We start from the raw sequence: 17802 nt of genomic DNA on the forward strand, positions 1-17802 counted from the left end.
AATTACCCACTCCAGCCTGCACCTAAGTTCCAGCCTTAGTCACAGCATTTCAGGATTACCCTATTTAGCCCTTGTCTCAGCATTACCTGATTTCCCTTCAGCCATTGTCACTTTATTCCAATCCAGAGTCAAGTTCCAAGTTCATCAGTTCAATCCAAGTCATTCCAGTCTAGAGTCAAGTTCCAAGTTCCTGTCATTTGTCATCAAAGCAGGTTCTCACTGCAACATAAAGCTTGCAAAAGAGCTATCTACGTTATCTGTGGTTCCAGTCATGCCAGTCTCCGTTGAATCCTGCTCATCACCTGAGACAGGTAACTCACAGACACCAATCATGACAGAAATCACTTGGTGGTGTGTGAATTCTCTCATTTATACCAACACATACAGGTATCAACAAACAAACAGTGTGGAATAAATAGCAATAAATAAATAAATAAATAAATAGCAATAGCAATTGAAGTTCAATATTATTAAGTTTACTCCAGTACAGTAGACTCTCCTCAACTTCCCACAACCTGCCATTTCTACTGTATGCTACTCTATGCCACCCAGCTGTATTTTACATGAAACCACAATGCACTAGTCATTGTATTGTTTATATTGTACAAAATGCAGCGACGTATAGGTAAGGGCAGACCTTGAGCTGACTGCTTACAGTAAATGGATTATCAGAGCGTCCTTTATTATGGCAATGAGAGGCTCTTGCTTGCTTTGAGGGAATGGACCTGATGCACTGTGTGTGAGTTCCCTCCCACTGGGCATGCACATTACTACTGTATGAGCCTCCTTACGCCACAGCTATGGAGCGGCTCCTCTGGGCATGATCCAATTTGTAACCCCTATGAGCTTGCTGACAGCCACCACAGCACCAACCTTGCAGACATTGATGCAAGCTTGCACTTTAAATGCCCAGTCAGTTTGTAATACAGAGAGCTCTCTCCCAAACAGAGGCCCTGATTCAGAGCCGGACGCTCTAACAGAGCACTCACTCTGAATCAGGGCCATCCTTCTTCATTTTTAGAGCGGCCTCCTGGCTGCTCGTATAGCTGTGGGTGACAGTGGCTAAGCACTGTATTACATGCCGTAGCATATTCTTCATTGAAGAATACTATGGTATGCCACAAGTCCAGCCATCACATAACATTTCATGGCGCAACACCGAGCCCTGAATGGTGCGAATTGAACAACAAGCTAGATGGGCACATCTGTATATATCGGCCAGTGTGTACCCAGCATAAGTGTCAAAATTCATGGCTTAATATTATATTGATTTTTTGCTATCCCATAATTACATTACATGCTTGATTTAATTGAACCAAAAATATATTGTTTTGTCCTCTTCCACTGGATTACCTGTTGAAGGACTTAGGCCCTCATTCAAAGGCGGTTGCAAGAAGCAATCGTTCTCTCTGAATGAGGGTGGCCACTTTTTTTTTTTGTAATCCTAAACCTGCATGCAATTAATGTGAATAAGGATATTAACCCTACTTGTTGACATTAATCAGAGGGGCAGTAACACTGTTGCATAATAGTAACACTGCAACTTGGACTAACGTTTTAAATGAAATGCACGCTGAGCTTGTTACCTTTCTTAATTCAATCTAATATCTGTCCAGTTACAGGACACACTAATAGGGAGATTTTTTTGTCCGTATGTTCAGTTATGAGGCAATTTAATTGATAGATTCCACCTACACTAATAGGTTTAAGTGAATGAGAAAGTGACATAGTCGCAGAATACATACAGTATAATTATTGTCTATGTAAAGCAAAGGTGTATTTGCTAATTCGCTAATTCTAGTTCCTAATAAATTCTTTTTAATGTATAATCAATAAAGATATATAATTTTTAATTAATCTCTCAATTGTGCGCCACATAAGTAGATAAATCTTTATTCTCTTTCTCTCCCTATAAGTAAAGCATTATTTCTTTGTCAAGTGGCAGCATCCCCACTGTTTGATTTCAATAAAAAATATTATTATTAATATGGGGTTTCAATAATAACCATTTTCTCAACTATGTGTGCAGGTGTGTATATTCCTTTGTTCTATGTAGAAATTGGTTATAGGCTAGGCTAAAGCTGGCAATGCACCAAACCAACACTATAACTGACCAACTCTTCCACAGTACTCGATTTACAAAATAAACTATTTCATCAGACCAGCCAACTTCTCACCAACTGAGGTAACAGAAGAAGATGGACAGTGTCTATGTCCTTCTGCATATTTTTGGTGGGGCATTGAGTGACAGGTATACAGTTTATTTATAATATACAGCTGTGTCCTGCTACATGTTTGCTCATAGTGCAGTATTTTGGCTTCCCTGCTTCGGCATGTCAGTATGCATTATGGCAGATACTGTGCGTTATGTTGTGGTGAGACATACTCTATGCCATGAAAGACTACATACCATACAGTACACAGTATAACTGCCGGGTGGTGAATGCTCCACGGATGAAAACTATAGTACTGAATATAATACTGTAGCAGTGTGTGGTAATCTGTGAGAGGCTGGCCAATCACTTTCAGGCAGTGTAAACTATCACTCCTCATGCTTGAAATTATCAATTTGTGTCAAGACTACAGTAAACCACTATAGACATTATATTGTACTTACTGTATTACAGGACATCCATACTATATATTGTAGCTACATCGTGTAAAGATGCCTGGTTAAAGATGCATCAGCAGTTTTTCATAAATACAGATTATTTAAGGTTTATATCTCTTAAAATACTATGGTCAACTTTATGCACTGACCTGCTCATTCCCAGATATTACTGCACAAGTTTCACTTTAATTGACAACAATTGTCCGTTATAATTTACCAATATTAGATACGCGGAGGGTCGCTGTTTACTGGACCCATTCTAAGAATATGAAATTGTGGATATTGACTACAACAAAAAGGTTATTTGTACATGCTCTGATGTGGGATTATGTTATGTATCATTCATGTATAGAAAATTGGATTTATTAAGATGTGTAAGTGTTTTATAAAATAAATACAATTTTGTTTTTACAAGGGTGCCATATATTATTTCAATAATATAATAAAATTACTATTTCACATATTATTGCAACCATAAAAATATATAAAAAATATATAGTGTGTGTGTGTATATGTGCGTGTGTATGTATGTGTGTGTGTTTATGTATGTATATATATATATATATATATATATATATATATGTGTGTGTACAATGAAATGGAGATATGCCTGTCAGGGCAAGGGATAAATAACCAGCAGCAGGACCCTGGTGAGCAGCCAGCCACCATAAAGAACAGCAATGCCATATTCTCTGCAAGTCAGTGTCTGTGCCCTCTGCTCTGTATCCTTCACCTCATGCCAGATAATAAAACTAGCGCATGTAAACATCCAAAGATGCAGATTTCTACGTTAAGCCCTGGAGATAGTTAGGATGCAACTGTGATCCCCCTATGTCCTTTGGACCCTGGAGATTGACCATTCTGCCTACATTACAATGTCAATTACATACTGCTCAAACGTGAACAAGTGACTTGGGTTTCTCAGACTCTCATTACTGCCAACATTGAGCAATAATGAGCTTAAGTTCTAGGACGATAATGTATACTGTTCTTATTTATTGTTCCATTCTTTTTCATTAATCATATTATATATGTACTTTCTCCAAATGTATAAAGTGAATGGACTGGCAGATGAATCTCAGCTTACTGTTCTTACGTATTTACTTTGTAATATAAACTGTCATTTTGACATAGTACATTTAATATTAATTTCTCATCCTGGTATTGGAAAAACTAAATGGTGTGCCCATTATTAAATTGTTGATCTGTTTTGCTGTAAGTAAAATAACACAGTTGTCAGGTGCTGGACTTTTTTCTGTGCAGAAAAATTGCAGTTTAAGGCCCACAGAGCACCAGGCAATATTGTATTGTTTGTTTTGGCAAAATACCATCAGTGGGTAACAGCAATTATTGACTTTCCACCAATGGTTAATGGTTTTGCCATTGGAGATCCAATGGTTATCTTCCATTGGTGGATGTCGGGCTGTTATTATATTTTTTCTACTTAGCATAGGAGTCATGGAGCATTGCCCTGCTACCAGTGACCTTTCAACCCTGTTCTGTCCCCTGATTGTTTCCCATAGCATGCATGTATATTAATAAGTGAAAAACATTGATGATTCCCCATTGTGATTTTATTAACTTGCATGGCTGGCGGTTCAAATCCCAACATTGACAGCCCAACAGAGGTGGAAATCCTGATTTTTCAATTAAGGTAAGTATGCTAACCTAATTCCCTCCTAACCCTCCCTTAGAGGTGCCGAAACCTAACCCTCCCTTCCCCACCACCTAAACCTAAGTCCCCCGGGGGGGTGTCTGACCCTAACCTCCCACGGTGTTGCTTAACCCTAACCCCCCCTTTCCCCTAGCCTAACCCTAACCTCCCGGGGGGTACCTAAGCCTATGTCCCCCCTGGGAGCCTTAAACCTAACCTTCCCCCCTCCATGGCTTTTCGCGCCCGGTGCCTGGCTTACATTCAATCAGTAAGCCGGGTGTTGGGCTCCCGGAGTAAGTCTAATGATATGCATTGGGATTTCGATGCCTGTCATTAGACACTTGCTGGGATTAGACAGTTAGAAAGTCATGGGTCGGGATTCCATCCGTTGGCTTCCCGACTGCTTCCACATGACCTAGATGTTAAATATTGCTGGCATTATCAATGGTGATCCTCGATGGTTAACACACTGATGGCTACCCCTACTCTATTATAAATGTAAGTTAGGATAATTCTAGATGGAAATCTGCATGTTTCATCTTCAGTTAAAAATTGCATATCTCAAAAGACCCCAGATTGTCCAAAACCAAACCATTAGGTCTAATAACACTTGTTATTGCATGTTCAGTGTAAATTACAGTAAAGCATGTGTGCTATTCCCTTCTGGTTCATTGTATAATTTTCCTATGGCATCACTAATACCTAGCTTCTGGGGATTCAGTCACACACAAAGTCAAATGTTCACATAGTTGAACAAAATTTAGCATTTGCAAATGCACTAAAACTTCTTAAAGCTCCTATGGTGCATGCATCACGCAGAGGACCTCATTCAGACCTGCTCGCCAGCGCTATGCGCTCACAAACAGGTCAATGGTGGGGCACTGCGCACATGCTGTGCATGCCGCGTTCGTTTGCAAGCCCCGTAGCGAGTGAGAAATTCACTCGCTCCAGGGCTCATGACAAACGGGGCGGCTGTCGATGTTGATTGACAGCTTGCCCCATTTTGTAGGAAGGAGGGGGTAGCTGGTCAAACTGAGGCATTCCAGAAGGAATGCCAGCCATTTGTGGGCGACCCTACTGACATCACTCATGATATCAGTAGTGAGCTTCCTGCTCTATTTTGGGCTTGCGGCAGATGAGACCCTACCACAAGGGTCTCGTCGCAAGCCGGATGGTCGCGATAATCATGACCATTACCTGGCCACTCACAAAAGCTATGGGTAGTCACCCACAGCTTAGCGAGTGGCCACGAGGCCGAGTTAAAAAAAAAGTGGACGCCCTGATTCAGAGCGAGTGCTTGCATTTTGCGAGCACCTCTGAATGAGGTCCAGAGTGTATACACACAGTTGCTATTGTGATCATGACAGACAGTGTTGTGAAAAAGTTGTGGGCATTCCTGGGTAGTGATGGGATGACAAGAAATACACGCTAAAATGGTCCATTCAGTGGGTGTGTTATGGGAGTGTCACAGGCATGTGAAGGCTAGCAGCTGCATTCTTATACGCATAGCTGCAGGCATTGAATACCATAGTCAGATGGAGTAACAGTAACCTTACATAGGGATAATGCAAGCTTGGTTTAAGTTTGGATTAATCTAGATGTATAAGTAGGTTTATCGTACTAACCCTTTAAATCAGGACACTCATGAATCACACAGGTTCTGTGGCTGATTAAAACCTGGCAAAATGTAGGCTTGAAGTCAGCCTGCCAAGGAACTAGTCGTGGATTAAAAGGATAGTATTGTAAGCCTATGTTTAATGACATAACAATCAGTATTACATTGTGCATGGATGCTAGTAGTGGGATAAGACTCAGGGATAAATTTACTAAGAATTAATTTTTGATGAGTTTGGTTGTGTTTGCAAACTCATTTGATTTAGCCTTTTTTTCAAACTTGCAAATTTACTAACACCAAACTGGTGTGTGTGTTTTAACAAAAGTAACATCAAAACTCGCATGAGTTTTCGAAACTCTCCCAAATACACCATCATCAAAACTCTCAAATAGTTTCCATAGGAAAGCATACAACTCGCAAATTTACCAAGAATCGAGTTTGTAAACTCGTGCGAGAAATTAAAAAACTCACAAATAAATACACTTTTCAAATAGACGACCTCCTGAGATGAGTGTTTGGGCAGGGTTCTCGTGTGTTTGCAAGTATTCACAGGTGTTTGTAGTTTCACTTATTGGCAACACAATGATGATGCCTATAAAAGTGGATAAAGCTGCAGCATACATTTGTCTGTAGTTAAAATGTCAGCGTTCTGCAGCACTGCTGTGAATACGATGTGGCTGGGATTTATGCGGCTCTACCAGCAGGCTGAAAGCAACCAGGAGCAAGAAACTGAGCAAGCTTAGGAGGTAATGCCGGTTCCCCAAAGCCTGCGCAGGGCATATTTTTTAGGAGGCATTTGAACCTGATTGCATTTGCCGATGGCAAGGTCATACAGAGGTTCTGGATGAAACATAACAACATCTGTATGACCAAGTCAAACTGGACCTAGACCCTGACATAGCACATTCCCACTCTGTCTTAGGCCTACATAAGCTTCTGGCAGTGTTGCACTTTCTGACTACTGGGAATTTTCAGTCTGTTACTGGTAGAGTTCTCGGTATGTCACAGTACACATTCTCCAGATAACTCACTCAGGTACTGGCATCATTTCAGCCACTTATGGATTCCTGCATCTGCTTCCCTAGCCATGAGACACAGTGGCATGCAGTCACGGTAGCTTTTACAGCATTGCAGCTATGCCAAAAGTCTTGTGTGCTATTGATTGCGCACACATTGAGCTGAGACCACCTAGAACCAGGGCACATGTAAACCTTAATAGGCACCATACCCATTCTACAAACGTGCAGGTGGTGTGTGATGCAAATATGAAAATAATGAGAGTTATAGTCGGCTACCCTGGCTCATGTGATGATGCCTTTATCCTTAGTCAATCATCCCTACATGATCATTTTGATGCTGGACAAATGTCAGAGGGATGCTTGCTGGGTCAGTACCTTAGACATTTCCACTTTAGTTTTGTTATGTATGCTTAGAAATGTTTTTTATATTTATTTTTCATTTATTTACAGATGATGCTGGGTATGGGTGTCTTAGTTGGCTTCTGACTCCATTGGCACTTCCATTTTCTCATGCTGAGCATAATTATAATAGAGCACATAAGTCCATTAGATATGTGATAGAGCATATATTTGGCCTGCTTAAATCTAATTTTCATCTGGATAAATCTGGTGGTCTTTTGTTATATTCTGATGCTAAAGTTTTAGATATTGAGCTCAGCTGCTGTCTATTGCATAATGTGTGTTTGCAGCAGCCCATCCCATCTGATTTTGCTTTAGACAGTGAGCAGGCAGGAGACTCTTTTGTATCTGGGGACAATTTGACAACAGATAGTGGGAGACAGATCAGGCTGCAGGTCATCAGACATCATTTTAGGTGTAAGTATCCTTTACTACAACAGTACTGTATGTGTTTTTGACTTGTGTCACCTTTTTCTAAACTAAATTTGTTTAAATAGGATGTTGCCCATAGCAACCATTGTGATTCTCTAATTCATCTTCAAAAAGGTGATAGCAAACAAACACAATGTACTTTACAATTAACTATTTGCTTCTTCATTTGGTTAACTAACTTACTCCAATTGTGTAAGGAAAAATACACAACTTACTCCTGTGCAGTGTCTAGGGGTAGTGAGGATATTCGGGTGCTCCAGTGGGGAAGAAGCAGCCTTTTTTTGACACTTATTATCTGTCCCAGTACATATCCAATAAATACATAAACTAAGAGAGAGGGTAGTGTCAAAAATGTGGTGCTACTTTCATAGATAGAATATAGGGGGTCATTCAGACACACTCAAGAGCGTCAGTACGCACGCAAGTGGGTCGATGTTCCCCACTGCGCATGCGCACGACGGAGGGAGCTCCGTCATGCACATGCGCGAGACCCGACGAGCGAAGGACTTTCCATCGCTCAGAGTGTTTCATCAAAGTGGGCGTGCTGTCGATGGTGACTGACAGCATGCCCCCTTTGGTGGGCATGCCGGGGGCATGCCTGCCAGATGGAGGCATTCCCAAGGGAACGCCTACCGTCTGAAGCCGGCCCCACTGACATCACTAGTGATGTCAGTGGGAGTGATTTTGGCTCTGATATAGTCAAAATCACTCCTGGCCTTGCGGTTGAGAAACCCAACCGCAGGCTTTCACTCGCAGTTCCGATGGTCGCGATGGTCAAGACCATCGCGACCATCATTTTGCACGCTCATATATGCTGTGGGTGGTGACCCACAGCTATACGAGCGTCCAGGAGGACGCTCCATATTAATGGAGGTGGGCCCTGATTCAGAGCGAGCACTCTGGTCAGAGCGTCCGGCTCTGAATCAGGGCCATAGTGTGTTGAAAGCAGTACAAAAAGAATATACTTAACTTGAAGTTAATCAGTGGGTTTTCATTGAAGTTTTCCAGGTGTCAACGTTTGAAGTGGGCGATGGTGAAATATATATAGAAGAATGGTATTAGAAACTACAGAAAGCTCACAATTTTATTCCAAGAAAATATAAGCATTAATAGGAGCTAATGGAGTGTCCCCCTACTCACTCTTCATACTGGGGAAAAAGTTACTATAAATATATCTGTGCAATATGTGCTAATTCCAATGACATACTATAAACTGAAATGTTGTTCTCACAGAGGTAATGGCATACCTCACTTACATCAGGAAAAGGAATATAACACATATAAAGGTTTTTTTTCAATGCACTATCATTCCAAAGACACACTTAAAGCTTGAGTGTACTTTTCAAAGAGGAAATGGCATACCTCACTTACATCAGAAATGGGTATAGGACACATATAAAGGTTTCTTTTAGGGTTTCAGATAGGTGCATACCAGTATACCAGCAATCACATCAATCAATAGGTAGATAATCCTGTCAAGGTTTCTTTGTGGCAAAGAGGTCTCTTGCTCAAGAAAGAGTGGTGGTACTCCTCAAAATAAGGGTTTTTAATTAGCCAAACATATTGCAAAAATTACACAAAGTACATAAAATGAATTAAAAGGTGGTGTATGGAGGAACTGACTTACAAGTAAGGGACCAAGCAGGACACTAACAATATCCACGTGGACAGGACCTGGTCCCCAAACAAATGGATCTTGTAAATAAACTGGGTCCTACATTGGTTTTGCTTGAGAATAGTAGTAGCAGCCAGAAGTCCTCGAGACTGCACCCCCTCCAGCCAACGCATTTCGACAACCAGTGTTCTCTTTTTCAGTATTTTAAATAGTAAGCAATACATGTGACGCTCCTTCCGGAATTTGCATCACATGTATTGCTTCCTATTTAAAATGCTGAATGCTGCTTAACCCTCCATGTCTTGAAAAAGAGAACACTGGTTCTCGAAACGCATTGGCCAGAGGGGGTGCTGTCTGGAAAACTTCTGGCTGATGCTACCATTCTCAAGCAAAACCAAGGTAGGACCCACTTTATTTACAAGATCCATTTGTTTGGGGACCGGTCCTGTCCACGTGGATATTGTTAGTGTCCTGCTTGATCCCTTACTTGTCAGCCAGCTCCTCCATACACCACCTTTCAATTAATTTTATGTACTTTGAGTAATTTTGCCCCATATGCTTGTCTAATAAAAATGCTTTTATTGTGGAGTACCACCACTCTTTCTTCAGCGAGAGACCTCTTTGTCACTCAAAAACCTTGATAGGATTATCCACCTATTGATTGATGTGAGTACTGGTATGCACCTATCAGGAACCCTAAAAGAAACCTTTATATGTGTCCTATACCCATTTTTGTTGTAAGTTAGGTATTCTACTACCTCTTTGAGAAACAACATTCAAGATTAAAGTGTGTCATTGGAATTATAATAAATTGAAAATATACCTTTACATGTATTCTAAACCCATTTCTGATGTAAGTGAGGTATGCTACCAGGTCTTTGAGAACAGCACTCAAGTTTAAAGTGTGTCATCGGAATTATAGTGTATTGAAAAGATATGTGTATGTATATGTGTTTCATACCCATTTCTGATGTAAGTGAGGTATGCCATTACATCTTTGAAAACTACACTGAAGCTTTAAGTGTGTCATTGGAATGATAGTGCATTGAAAAGACACCTTCATATGTGGTTTATTCCATTTCCTGATGTAAGTGAGGTATGACATTACCTCTTTGAGAACAATATTCAGTTTATAGTATATAAAATATATATTATCACTTGCGCTTCAAAAGACTGAAAGGCAGCAGTATAGTACTGAAGTGGCCTCTCACACTTCTCCCAGCATATATAAAGAAAAAATTAAAGTACGTTCCTGCGCACTCCAGTAGTATATGGAAAAAATACCTTTACTTCATACAATAAACTTTTTTTAGTCCATGTGAATGTCCATTCAATTTCTTCCATACTGAGGCCTGTACAGTCCCATAAATCCCTCTCTGACCACCGCAGAGTTTTCTTGCTCCTAGAAGCTCCATCAGGTCATATAAAAGAGAAAGAAATTCTCCATATAGTGTAATATTGTTAAAAATGTGGACAAATTTATTATTTCAATAATTCAAGTTCCAAATAAAGTAAAATTCAGTCACCAAAAACATATATGTATGGCCTCGTACCATGTGGTTGGGGTGCAGTTTTCTGGACACCAAGATAGCATATGCAGTAAAACCCTCAGAGTCTCCCAGGATAGACAGAAAGGGTCTGCTGGTGTTCCTAGACAGCTGTCAACCAAACTCCTTCCACTCTTTGGTATTGAGGTCCTTCACATTAATCACCAATGCGTTTCAACTCTAAAGTAGTGAGTCTTCCTCAGGGTGTGTGTGAGTGGTGACCCTCACAAGCTTATATCCCCCCAGATGATCCTTCTTTCGTATAAGGACCCCCAGACAATAATTACACAGAAATGCACAAAGTCACAATTTCCACCTATATAAATATACATGATTTTCTTCCCTATATGCCAATACATTCAAAATAACATAATACTTTTTAGATTTTTATAAAATATATATATATATATAATAATAACAAAACACAGACCTTGTATTACTTCTGGTTCCAGTGTGGTTTATTTACATCCTGTCCATTTGGTATACATCGTGTCCCTTAATAATAAGTTCCCTCCAGAACGTTATACCTAGCAAACGCATTCTCATAAGTATTCCCCTACCTCCGGCATACACTTCCGGTCACAAGTCTGAAAAAACAGACTTCTGGCTTCTGCGTTCCACACTCGTGGAGCGCATACTCTAGGGTGGATGTTTCCACCCTTTCCTCTGGAATGAGTCAACAGACCTCCTGCTTCTGCATTCCAATTACAGGAGCGCATACTTAGTCACAAGACCGGGCTTTTACATTATTAATTCTGTATAGCCCGTTTTGTGGGGAGCACCAATTTCCAGTTTTTGCATTCCACTCTCGTGGAACGCATATCCAAAATATGGGTATCAAGTATATTAAAATCCAACTTCATATTATAAAACCATCCTCAAACGTCTTCATAAAAAAACATAAAAATTACACTTGATAAAATAGAATGAAAGCTCTTAAAATGTAGGGTATTTCACAACTCTCGATATATACATGTAGAAAAATGTTCAGAGTATAAGAAAATGTTTTTTTTTTTTTTTTAAGGTTCAAAGCCAAATATAAATGTTAAGAGAGAGTATAAAATAATAAAAAAAATGAATATAGTATGTCATAAAAACCATTTAAGTTCAAAATCACTGTAAAGCCCATTAGGGACTAATGTCCCCATTTCATAAATCCATTTCATTTCTATACATGCTAAATTTTCATCTCCATTTCTTTTTCGCCAATAGTTATTCACTTGTTTAATAACTATGACAGATTTAATATTTTTTGTAGCAAACAATTGTGACAATCTTTGAAATGGTTTGATGAGTGGTTAACAAATCCCTTTTTAATATTTCGAAGGTGTTAAGCCCACCATTCTCTCAATGACCTGGACGTCCGTCCTAAGTATTGCAAGCCACAGTCACATTCTATTACATAGATACAGTTTTTGCTATTGCATGTAATAAATTCCGTAATCTCATACAGTACTTTGGATTTATTTGAGACAAATGTATCTGTTTTACTTTGCTGATTTCTGTGACTTTTACACATCTTGCATAAAGGATGGAGAAAAAATCAGAAAATACCGTATAGAGAGAGAGGCTTCACACCAAAGAGAAATATATATTATGTAAAGGATGAATGGCATCCAGAAGAAGATAAAAAATTAGATTCAATAACTACGAGAAACAGATTCGAAATTTTTGAGTATGATGACTTTTTAGGAAGAAGTAGGAAACCGAAGAGGAGGTATTTGCTGCAAAGCAAAATAGAAATAAAAAATAGGGCAAATGGGGAAAAGTTAAAAATATGAAGGAAAAATCTAGTAAAGATAAAAAAGAAATCAATACTGAAGGAATTTTAACCACAAAAATTTCAATCTTAGTAAGAATGTCTTAACTGATGAAGAAAATTCAGTTTTAAAAAGGGGTTGAAATTTGCCCCGAACAACAAACTCAATAAATTTGAAATCTATTTCGATATACAGAAATTTGTGAGGAAGGTGTCTTTAAAGAAATATTTCCTAAATCAGAAAGGGGAAAATACTAATAATTTTTAAATATTTAAACCAAAATCCACCTTTTAACCCTATGTTTAATATGGGGTGTTTCATAGACAGCTTTAATTAGGCTGTAACTATGGAACTGGAAGAAACAACACCCAAGTGGCGAAATAATTCAAATATTTTGATAAAACAGCGAAAAGCTCTAGATAATCTTAGCAAAAATGAAAATATAACAATCAAGCCTGCTGATAAAGATGGAAGTATTGTTATTATGGAAACTGTCCTCTATGAAAAAGTGATAATGAGACAATTGAATGACAAAGAAACATACTCATTACTAAGAAATGATCCTAGTGAATGTATTATTAAAAATCTTTTGGAATTATTGACATAGTACAGGAATGAAGGAGTCATTACAGAGGGAGACGAAAAATACATGATTATTGACAACCCGAGTTTATCGGAGTTTTACATTTTTCCGAAAGTTCAGAAGAGTATGGAAAATCCCCCAAGACATCCTATAGTAGTTGGAACCAAAAGTATAACATCAAATCTATCTCACTTTGTGGATTATCATTTACAGCCTGTGATGCTAAAAACCAAATCCTATATTAAAGACACAAGTTAATTTCATTAAAATATCAAAGACCTAACATGACAAAATGATTATATCCTAGTGACCACAGATGTAAGCAGTTTATACTCCATCATTGAACATTCACAATGACTTAATGCGGCTAAATATTTTTTAGATAAGAATCAGATGGACAAAAGAAAGGTGGATTTTATGATAGATAGTATATGTTTTATTTTAGAAAGCAATTTATTTTGGCATAGTGAAAAATTTTACCAACAAATAAAAGGAACAGCTATGGGCACATGTTTTGCTCCGTCATATGCCAACCTCTTTATGGCATTTTGGAAGGAACAAACTATATGGTCAAACAATAGATTTTTTATGAATATTATTAAATGGTATCGTTTCATAGACAAAATCTTGTTTATATGGATAGGAAGTGAAGAAGATTTAAAAATATTTTGTAGAGCAGTGAATGAGAGCATATATAATATACATTTGACTTTTAGCATGAATAAAGTAGAGGTGAGTTTTTTAGATCTAGTTTTATATGTGGAAAATATGATTTTAAAGACAAAGACTTTTAACAAACCTACAGGGCAGTAATTCCTACATCAAATGGGGCAGTGACCATCACCCATTGTGGTTAACCAATATACCCAAAGGGCATATATGAAGAGTCAGGTGGAACTGCACAGTTGTGGATGTTTTTAAAGATCAATCAGTGGTTTTAAAACAAAAATTCATCTCAAAGGGATATAAACAAAGAGATATTGATGGGGCTATAAAATAAATTATAGGGATCAATAGAGATGATCTTTTAAAATCAAGAGAAAAATGAGGAAAAAACTATTACTGTACCATTTATTACAACGTTCAATAGCCAATATAAAGAGGTTGAAAAAATTGGTAAAAAGCATTGGCATTTACTTGAACAAGATCCAGTTTTAAAACCAATTATGTCCAAATGCCCTAAATTTATATATAAGAAAGCCCCTAATATTAAGAATAAAATAGTAAAAAGTGCAATGCCGCCTAAGAAGTCAGGTAGAGTTAAAACTACCGTCTTCCATAGGTGCGGTTTATGCATGATGTGTAAAAGTCACAGAAATCAGCAAAGTAAAACAGATACATTTATCTCAAATAAATCCAAAGTACTGTATAAGATTAAGGAATTTATTAAATGCAATAGTAAAAACTGTATCTATGTAATAGAATGTGACTGTGGCTTGCAATACGTAGGATGGACATTCAGGTCATTGAGAGAATGGTGGGCTGAACACCTTCAAAATATTAAAAAGGGATTTGTTAACCACTCATTATCAAATCATTTCAAAGAGTGTCACAATTGTGTGCTACAGAAAATATTAAATCCGTCATAGGTATTAAACAAGTGAATAACGATTGGCAAAAAAGAAATGGAGATGAAAATTTAGCATGTATAGAAATGAAATGGATTTATGAAATGGGGACATTTGTCCCTAATGGGCTTAATAGAGATTTTGAACTTAAATGATTTTTATGATATAGTACAGATCTGCCCAGCTATTTTGTTGCTCATGGTGTGGCCTGAGCCGCGCCATGGACTTGTGGCATACTGTGGTATTCTTCAACGAAGGATATGCTACGGCATGTAATACAGTGCTTAACCGCTGGGTGGCGAGTGCTCCACTGTTGTAAATTGTACTGAATGCCATACTGTTAAACTTACAGTAAATTGGATGGATATCACATTCACAGCATTTGCATGTTCACACAACTAATACTATATTTTTAATGTCACATAATGTACATACAGTACACTACTGTACCGAACAGTAAGATATCATAACAGGATGCAAATTACTGCACATACAGTATTGTACATACGGTACGGTGCAATAACTGAACAGTAGAGAAGTTGCCCGAGTTGTTGTCACGGTATAACTGATATTGTAGATTAATGACTTGCATGCACAGCTTTCACTGAGATGGGATGAATTACAGTATGACAATTTTTTTTTAAATTAAAAACAGCAGCAGGAGTGCACAAGGATGAGGCCGCTCTGTGCAGTTCACTGTAGCTGTCATGTGGGCTAGTGGTTAGGTGATCACTTTGGTAGAATTATGGTCCCGGGTTCGATCCCTGGAGAAGAATATACCATACCGTATACTGTATATTTTTTTTATTGGCACTGTCTGCTCTGGACACTACAGTGAAACTACTTTAGTAGTGTTGTACTGTAATACTGTAGTGTTGTTGTTTAAAAGGCTGCTTAAAAGCAAGACATTACAAACTGTGTGTTTAAAGAGTGCAAAACTTTCATCCATGTCTGCGTTGTGGTGGCTGTCTGCTTCGAGGGGTTGCAATGGGATTTCATGCACATGCCCAGTGGAGGGGTTACAATGGGATCTGTAGCACCAAGAGAGGGCTCTGTATTTCAAACTGTGCGCCTAAACCGCAAAACGCAAACATGCGACAACGCATATGCGGCCTCAGCCTTACACACTATAACCACGTCTCTTGGACTGTGTCTGAGAGTGGTTTCTGACTGTGAGAGAGCTCTCTGTGTTCAAAGCTGACTGTGCGTTTGAAGCGCAAAATAGCATTGCATCGCAAAGTTATAACAATGGTGATGCTGTTCCAACCTTGCACACTAAGTACGGTAGTAGTGGGATCTGTATGAGAGAGAGCTCTCTCTATTACACGGTTGGTGCTATGGTGGCTATCAGCCATCTGCGATGGATTAGAAATGGAGAGGGTACCTGTACAATGGGATCTGTGGTGCCAAGCCATACGCCATGTAGTGCTATGCCATGGCATATGGAAGATCATCACTGAGCATGCGCAATTATTTGGCTGTATTACTGCAGTCAGTATGCTGTTGAATTTCCATCTCTGGCAGGCGCATGCCCAGTAGGAGGGTTGCGATGGGATTTCTGGTGCATGCCCAGTGGTGTTGGGTCTCAGGCGCACTTAAAGACTGAATTACATACAGTACAAACACCAATTTTATAATTAATGACAATTTTTATTTAACCTACAGTAACATGCTGTACAGAGGGGGGAACTTCTTTAGCTTTCCACCCCCGTAGTCCTCTACTGTCCCCGCTTCTTTCTTCTGCCGCTGGCATGTCCTGGAATTCCAAGCTGGACACGGACATGACTACTCTACAGTACCTAGGATGAAGGAGATGACATGAGAACAGTCCTTCCTCAATGCGGACCGATATGCCCTACTGGACCGAGGACTACAGTACACAAAAAGATTAGGCTTTTAAGTTAAAATCATCACTTGCACTTTTGGCCTCCGATCCAGATTTTCACCTATACCAGGTGCAGACTCTACCTTGCATCGGAGTGCAATGTCCACTGTACACCCTGAAGAAAGGAGGATAGGCAGAGACGAACAGACAGTAATAGACAGACACACAGGTACAGTACTTACAGTACTCACCGGCCCTTTACTGCTCTAATAGTGTGTCACACTAATCTACTGTAACATTAATATCTGCCCTACTGTATCTCACCAGCCTAACAAACTACAATATTAATGTACAGTACAGTTGCCCTCACAGAGGGCCTACCGGTACCTGTTATGGTGGAAGAGGCTTTGAGGGGTGGAACTTCTTTAGCTCTTTTGCTCTCCACCACTGTAGTCCTCTCCTGTCCTCCGCTTCTCTCTTCACACGGGTCTTCCTCTCTTCAGACCTGTTGGTCTACTGTAGGTTGGGTTTAATGTTCCATAGGTTAGGGCCTATATGTTATGGTGAAAGAGGCTTTGAGGGGAGGGAACTTCTTTAGCTCTTTTGCTTTCCACCCCTTTAGTTCTCTCATGTCCTCAGCTTCTTTCTTCTGCAGCTGCCACGTCCTGGCCAGCGGCGGCGCTGGAGCTTCCTGTCTTCTGACCAGTCCCTTCAAGTCGTGTTTGTTGATTGAAGATCTGTACTTGTATGCGTGACTGTCCTCCATGCATGTTTCCTTGGCATGCGCAGCACCCCATTCAACGTGTCCTTTATCTGGGTAAGTTCTTCTTTTCCAATCCTGAATCTTGTCCTGCATCTTGAGAGGATATCGTCTCTTAAATTGTTGGGGATTGGCACTTTCTTCCGACTTCCATCAAAGTTCCGACTTCCAATTGCAATACAGGTCGTAGGGCACATTTTCTTGAAATATTGCTTGTGCATATCGATGCATCTCTCTATTGACAGCTATGTAAATTTCATTGTCCTTGTCAACAGTGATTACAGCCAGTGGTATATCCAGTAAGGGTGTTCCAAATACAGTCAGTGGTGCTGGGGTGCTCGACATGACAGGCGTTCCTTGTGAAAGTACAGGCATGCTTGCATTGTTGATCCTCGATTCTTCAACTGACCGTTC

The sequence above is a fragment of the Taudactylus pleione genome, unplaced genomic scaffold, assembly GCF_031769625.1.
Source record: "Taudactylus pleione unplaced genomic scaffold, aTauple2 ptg000151l, whole genome shotgun sequence".
Classification (NCBI taxonomy): Eukaryota; Metazoa; Chordata; class Amphibia; order Anura; family Myobatrachidae; genus Taudactylus; species Taudactylus pleione.